General features: G+C 36.9%; 1 pseudogene; it reads left to right on the top strand.

Moving 5' to 3' along the window:
- Positions 1-5,840: 5,840 nt before the first annotated feature.
- LOC124082353 (ferritin light chain-like) lies at positions 5,841-6,746 on the top strand (annotated as a pseudogene).
- The last annotated feature ends 1,260 nt before the right edge of the window (positions 6,747-8,006 follow it).

Raw genomic sequence — 8,006 nt, 5'->3', positions numbered from 1 at the left:
CTCTTCTATTTTCATAGGAACACAGAGTTTTTTTTTTTTTTAAAGAAAACAAAACATAACCCAACAATGTGTTATCTATAAGAGATGTGTTTTAGATTCCAACATGCAAATAGATTAGAAGTAAAGGGATTTTAAAAATACCTTTCAAACACTAACCAAAAGAGCTCTATTGCCTTACAACATACCCAAAGTAGCAGGGCAAATGGATAATGGACTGGAACCTCTCAAATCATGAGCCAAAATAAACCTTTTCTCTTTGTAATTTGATTATCTCCGGTAGTTACAATAATAGAAAGCTGACTAATATACTTTCCAATTCATGCTGTGAGGTCATTATTACCCTGATATCAAAATTAGTCAGAAATAAATTATAAGAAAATACAGAGCAATATCACCAGTGAATATGAATACAAAAGTTCTCAAAAAATGCTAACAGAATCTGGCTGCATATGAAAAGTATTAAATGCCATGACTAAGTAGGATTTATTACAGGTATGCAAAGTGGTTCTCAACATACAAAGATCAAACTACATGTAGTGTATTAACGTAATACACTATATTAATAGCAAAGAGAAAAGAAATGTGATCATCTTAACAGATGCAAAAAAACAGCATTTGACAAAATCTAACACTCATTCATCATTTAAAAAAGAAAACCTGTTGGACTGGGTTTGCAGCTACCAGTTAGAGCACTTACCTAGCATGTGTGAGGCACTGGATTTGATCCTCAGCACCACATAAAAAATAAATAAACAAAATAAAAGTATTGTGTCCCAGTTAGAGCACTTACCTAGCATGTGTGAGGCACTGGGTTTGATCCTCAGCACCACATAAAAAATAAATAAACAAAATAAAAGTATTGTGTCCATGTACAACTAAAAATGCCTAAAAAAAAAAAGAAACCCTCTAAAAAAACTTTGAATAAAAGGGAACTTCCTCATCCTGACAGAGGGCATCTACAAGAGTCACACACCCAACATCATAATTAATGTCAAAAGACCAAAAGCTGTGCTGGGGCTATAGCTCAGTGGCAGAGCGCTTGCCTAGCATGTGTGAGGCTCCAGGTTTTTATCCTTAGCACTGCATAAAAAACTAAACAAATAAAGGCATGCTGTCCATCTACAACTATTAAAAAAAAAGAAATTTAAGAAAAATGGTAGAGCACTTGCCTCACATGTGTGAGGCACTGGGTTCAATCCTCAACACCATATAAAGATTAAAAAATTAAAAAATAAAAATACTGTGTTCATCTGCAACTAAAAATACTTTAAAAAAAACCCAAAAGCTTTCCCACTAAGATCAGGAACAAGACAAAGATATCTGTTCTTGCCACATTTAGTCAATATATTCATTATGAGGTTCTAGCCAGCACAATTAAGCGTGAAAAAGAAGTAAATGGCAACCTGATTGGAAAGGATAAAGTAAAAACATCTCTATTTGCAGAGGACATAAGCTTTATATAGAAAATCTGGGGCTAGAGTGTAGCTCAGTGGTACAGTGACCAGCTCTACAAAAAAAAAAAATCTGGAAAAATATGCTAAGCAATTTATTAATGCTAATGAAAGAATTCAATAAGATTTAAGGATCCAGGGTTAATATAAAAAAAATCAATTGTGGGGCTGGGGTTGTGGCTCAGAGGTAGATCACTTGCCTAGCATGTGTGAGGTACTGGGTTCGATCCCCAGCACCACATAAAAATAAAATAAAGATTAAAAAATCAAATGTATTTCTATATGCTAGCTATCAAGGATTTAAAAATTAAATTAGAAGATAATTCTCTTTTAATGTCATCATTTGGTTGAGGGCCACACAAAGGAACTCTCTGGCTAGGTGTCTCCCATACAGCTGAGTGAGATCTGGAGAACTGAACAGCCTTAAATGTATAAGACTAGTACTCTCAACTGCTGAAAATCTTGGTAGAGCACACATATTGTTGGCAGCAGACGTTACACTAAAACATTACACTAGGGGGCAGCAAGCTATCAGCTTGGTAGATCACATACCTCACCAAAGGGCAGCAAACTTTTTCTGAAAAGAGCCAGGATGGAAATAATTTGAGACCTAGCTATCCATCTGATCACTGCAACAACTACTCCACACTGCTATTTTAGCATAAAAGTAGGCAGAGACACTACATAAAGGAATGGGTGTAATTATATTCCATAGTATCTTTATTTTTCCAAAAAAGACTGAGTGCGAAATTTGGTCCACAGCAGGTAGTTTGCTTACTTCTAAACTACATTTCAGATATAAAACTCTAAAGGAAAGAAGCAGAGTATCTCCTAGTTGAATAAGAGTTCCCTTACAGGGCCAGGTCTGCTGCCAACAAGATAGTTCTTGACCTAGGAAGTTGTTTCCTGGGAATTAAGTCTCTATTAATTTGTTACACTGCATTTGTTTTATGTCCTTTGCTATTTATCTTATATTTAACAATACACCAAGTATAAAAACAAAAACGACTGACAGCTTTATGCAATCAAATGCATTTAAATTTTAACTCCCACAAGGAATCTTTCTTCTTCTTACCTTGATTATCACCTTTGCAAAATGTTGGAAATATTTTGAATCCACCCATATCAAAAATATATTCATACATTTTTCCTGTTCTTTTTTAATATTTTTTAGTTGTAGATGGACACAATGCTTTATTTTGTTTATTTATTTTATGTGGTGCTGGGGATCGAACCCAGGGCCTCATACATACTAGGCAAGTGCGTCTACCACTGAGCTACAATCCTAACCCCATTTTTCCTGTTCTTAAAACCCACCCCACAGATTCCCCACTGTACTTCATGAAACACATCTCCCTTGCTTTGGCTTCTAGACCTGGGGGTCCCCTGGTGTTCCAATTTGTATGATATGTGTGTGTTGATTTACTTTTATTTATTTATTGTTAGTTATTTTGAGACAGAGTCTCCCTTCATTACCCAGACTAGGCTCAAAGGATCCTCCCACCCTCTCACCCTCCCTAGAAGTTGCAACTATAGGCACATACCATCATGCCCGGTTTGTAGGTCAATTTGGAACAGATTATCCCAAGGCCTTTTTCAGCTCTAAAAACCTGTTATTCATTAGTTCACGTACAGGCCAGTATTACTGGCTGTGGTTAGAAATTATAGATTAAGTATCCAAGACTCACCTTGCCCAGCACCTGGTAGGCCTTGCCTCTTACAAAGGCAGAGCTACTACATCCCACTCTTCAAGGATCAGGCTTGCCAGGGGCTGACTCAGTCCTCCTCTCTAACTTGCATGCTTGCTCTCTAGGATGGGACTAAACATTAGCTTTACAAATCTAGCTGGCTCCATAGAGACCCTGAGGACATATTGGGTCATCTTAGTAGATGACCCCAGTCAAAAAGGCTATCTCTAGGGAGCCTGGTCCCTACTCAAAAGACCCAGAGGCCCATAAACCTTGACTAGAAGGTGACTCCTTCAGGAATGGCCTCTCACCCACCCCAGCTTCCCTCATGGGAAGAGAGCCGTCTTGGGGGGAGTATGGCTATGAGGGACTAATGGTCATGGGTGACCAATGTCCACCAAAAGCTGATCTTACTCTGCCTCTTCTCTGTGTAAGTATTGCTCCTCTTGGTGTTCATGTGAGTTGCTTCTTTCTTGGTGACCATGACATCTGCATACTGGAGTGACTTGACATCCTGAGACTGCTGCTCCTGGTAGTGGGCACTATTGATTGGCTGTTGGACACTTTTATTATGCATTCCGTTAAGAATGTGATAAGCAGGAACCAACCAGTCATTCTTCAAGAACTTTATAACTCTGCTGACTCAGTGCATCTAGAGAGAACCAAGTTGAAGCTCTTGAAGGCTAAAATCAACCAGAACATGAGACTTTAGAATCAAGAAAGGTGTGAGTCCTGTCCTACTACCCTTAGGAGGCTTAATCAGAGTTTGCAGGCCCCATTTCTTTTATTTGTAATATCTTTTAAAAAATATTTTTTTTAAGGGTTGGGGCTGTAGCTCAGTGGTAAAGTGCTTGCCTCGAATGTGTGAGGCACTGGCTTCGATCCTCAGTACCACATAAAAATAAATAAAGATAATGTATGTTCATCTACAACTAAATAAATAATTTTTAAAAAAAATTTTAGTTGTAGAGGGACACATCTTTCTTTTTTAATTTATTTTTTAGTTTTTTAGGTGGACACAATATCTTTATTTTATTTTTATGTGGTGCTGAGAATCGAACCCAGTGCCTCATGCATGCTAGGCGAGCGCGCTACCACTTGAGCCACATCCCCAGCCCCACATCTTTCTTTAATAATTTATTTTTTATGTGGTGCTGAGGATTGAACCAGTGCCTCACACATGCTAGGCAAGCACTCTACCACTGAGCTGCAGCCCCAGCCCTTGTAATATCTTTTATGGTAACAGTGTTTATCTCAACTTCGGTACTTTAATTTTATTTCAATTTGCTGTTTTTGTTAAATTCAGATAAGGGTAATTATAAAAAATACAAGTAACAATAAATGTTGGTGAGTATGTGGGGAGAAAGTCACTTTTCATATATTGCTGGAGGGACTGCAAATTGGTGCAACCACTCTGGAAAGTAGTACAGAGATTCCTTAGAAAACTTAACGGAATTATCATTTGATCCAATTATTCCACTCCTTGATGTATTTTTCTTTTTACTAGTAAATTGTACTGATTAGAGTTCTAAGCCATTTTCTTTCATATAGAGATGAATCACTCCTGATTTTAGCTTCAATTTGTTTAAAATGAGAGAACTTAGAGCACTTGAAAAGCAGTTTTCTTCAAGATTTAAAAAATTTTTTTTTGAATTTGACTCACTCATATCTGATAGCATTTTTTCTTCTTCCACCTTTATTTTTTTTTAATTTTATTTATTGATTCTTCTCAAAGAACTTAGTTTTCATTGAGAAAATAAATCTGATCATATTACATAATTAGTTATTATTTACTTTTAATACCTGCACCTCAGATAGACCATTAATCTCCAGGTTATATAAAAACTAAACAAACAACAAAAAACCCCCCAAATAACCCAATCAACAAATGGACATAGGAACTGAACATGCACTTCACAGAAGAAGAAATAAGAATGGTTAAAAAATATATGAAAAAAATGTTCATATATAATTAATGTTAAACATAAACAAAAAATGTTCATATATAATTGTTATTAACTACTTTTCATCTGATCATATTATATAATTGTTATTTGTTATGTATTGTATAATTATAATATATAACATAAATTGTGATGTATTACTAATTTTTAATTTATTAATAACAATAATGAACAAAACTAAAATGAGTTAAGTTTAGGGAAAACAAATTCCTTTGACAAAACAGTAGTGCTTCGGTGAATTTGAGAGAAGCATCAGGGGTTCAGAATGTGGAGAGACCCTGCCAGTGTACTTTGTAGAGAGCTTTCTGAGTGCTAATAAATCTAAAAACTAGGTAGAGTCCAGTTAAGTGAACTGATAATGTGTTGCTAATTGTTTTCCAGTAAAGTTGTCACCTGTTAATAGCTATGTAATATATTATAATAAAAATATATAAATATATGTAATAAAAATATACATTTAAACATTTAAAAAAATTCAGATAAGGGTTTTTTGTTGTTGTTGTTGTTCATTTGATTTGTCTTCGTGGTGCTGAGGATGGAATCCAGGGCTTGGCACATGCTAGGCAAATGCTTTACCACTGAGCTAGCTACATTCCAGCCCATACAATAAAGTTTAATCTTTCTAACTAACATACTGTTTGTGCCTTTCCATTTGATAAAATATGTCTATCCTTTTACCAGATACACACATGGAAAAATGTCTGAGTGGATTTCTTAATAGAAGTTATTTTGGGGTAATGGAACTGGGGTGATGTTATGGTTGTTTTTGTTTTTGTTTTGACATTCATTAAATTTATTGAATTAAGAAATAATGGGAACCAACACACCTAGAGCTCCCACAGATCTGTCTCTTGCTTCAACAGTGTTTAGATGGAATAGACCTTTTCTCCCAGCTTCCAACAGCCTTCCAATCTGATCTCCATTTGCAATTTCTGGGACCATCTTCTCACCCATCTCCTGCTCCCAGGACCAGCCAACTCTATTTTTTGTGGTTAGCTCCTTCTTGACGACCAGTCATGACCTCCCAGATCATCAGAATTATTCCACCATTATTCCACCTCCCAGATTCATCAGAATTATTCCAGGTGGAGGCTGCTGTCAATCAGCTGGTCAATTTGCATCTGTGTACCTCCTATACCTACCTCTTTCTGGGTTACTATTTCCACCGTGATGAGGTGGGCTCTGGAGAGTGTGGGCCACTTCTTCCATGAGCTGGCTGAGGAAAAGTTATTTCAGGATGTTCAGAAACCTTCTCAAGATGAGTGGGGAAATACCTTGAATGCCACAGAAGCTGCCTTAGCCCTGGAAAAGAACCTGAACCAAGCCATTTTGGATCTTTATGCCTTAGGTTCTACATGTACAGACCCACATCTCCATGACTTTCCAGAGAACGCTTCCTTGATGAAGAAGTGAAGCTCATCAAGAAGATGGGGGACCACTTGACTAATCTCTGGCGAACCCCCAGGCTGGCCTGGAGGGGTATCTCTTTGAAAGATTCACTCTCGAGCACTACTAGAGGTCCCAGAGCGCAGTGGCCCTTGGTGGAGCTCCTTTGTATCTCCTGGCATCAGGGCTTTGGCCTGAGTCTCTCCCTCTAACACCTAGGCAGCTTTTAACCACCATGGAACCCCTCACAAGCATTGGACCAAATAAAAATTAAAAATTTTCCAGCAAAAAAAAAAAGTAATAGTAGGGGGATGCAGGTATTGCTTTCTGGTTGAATGTACCAAAAAAATAAATAAACAAATAAATATAATGGGCATGTGTCTTTTTGCCAAAAGTGTTGAAGTCAGTTTTTCTGCATTAGCAGTAATTAGTAAATTAAATAATTTTATTATTTTGGCAGTGCTGTTGCTGCTGCTTTCACTTGCCTACTTCTCTTGAGATTAGTAATAGAAGTTATTGTTTACTAAGAAACACTATTTATGGGACTGGGGTTGTTGCTCAGCGTAGAGCACTCACCTGGCATGCATGAGATGCTGGGTTCAATCCTCAGCACCACATAAAGTAAAAATAAAGACATGTGTCCATCTATAACTAAAATATATATATATATATATATATATATATATATATGAAACACTATTTATATTGAAAAGTATATTTTAAAAGAATAAGCAAAGTCAGGAACAGTGGTGCACACACCTATAATCCCAGAGACCTGGGAGGCCAAGGCAGGAGGATTTCAAGTACAAGTCCACCCTCATCAATTTAGTGGGGCCCTAGCAACCTAGCAAGACTCTGCCTCAAAATAAAAATAAAAAAGGTCTGGGGATGTAGTCCAGTGGTAAGCACCCCTGGATTCAATCCCCAGTACTAAAATGGAGGAGGCTAAGAATAAGCAGGGGCTGAAGCTGTACCTCAAAGGCAGAACATTTGCCTTGCATGAGAAAGACTCTAAGTTTGATACCCAGCATTGCAAGGGTGGGGGGGACAGAATAAGCAACTTCTTCATACCTACTTTAAATAGCCTACTAGGATGACAATTTTTCTTTTTAAACCAGAGAACAGTAAGTTTCGGTGAGAATGTGGATAAATTGGCACCCTCTACCTTGCTAGTGGGGATGTAAAATAGTGCAGCTGCTGTGGAAGAGTTTGGCAGTTTGTCAAATCTAAACATAGGATTATCATATGACTCAGCAATTCTACTTCTAGGTATATATACCCAACAGAATTTAAATAAAGACTCAAACTTACTTTCATTCCAATGTCCATTGCAGCATTATTTATAATAGGCAAAAGGTGGAAGCAACACAAATACATTAACAGATGAATGAATAAACAAAATGTTGCATATTCATATGATGGAACATTAATCATAAAGGAGAATGAAATTCTGATACATGCTACAACATGAATGAATCCTGAAATAAGCTAAGTGAAATAAGCCAGTCACAAATTGT

Source organism: Marmota monax, unplaced genomic scaffold, assembly GCF_021218885.2.
Source record: "Marmota monax isolate L192 unplaced genomic scaffold, Marmota_monax_Labrador192_F-V1.1 WCK01_AAM20220418_F8-fsc00179, whole genome shotgun sequence".
NCBI classification, from domain to species: Eukaryota; Metazoa; Chordata; class Mammalia; order Rodentia; family Sciuridae; genus Marmota; species Marmota monax.
This window is presented reverse-complemented; position numbering and strand designations above follow the sequence as displayed.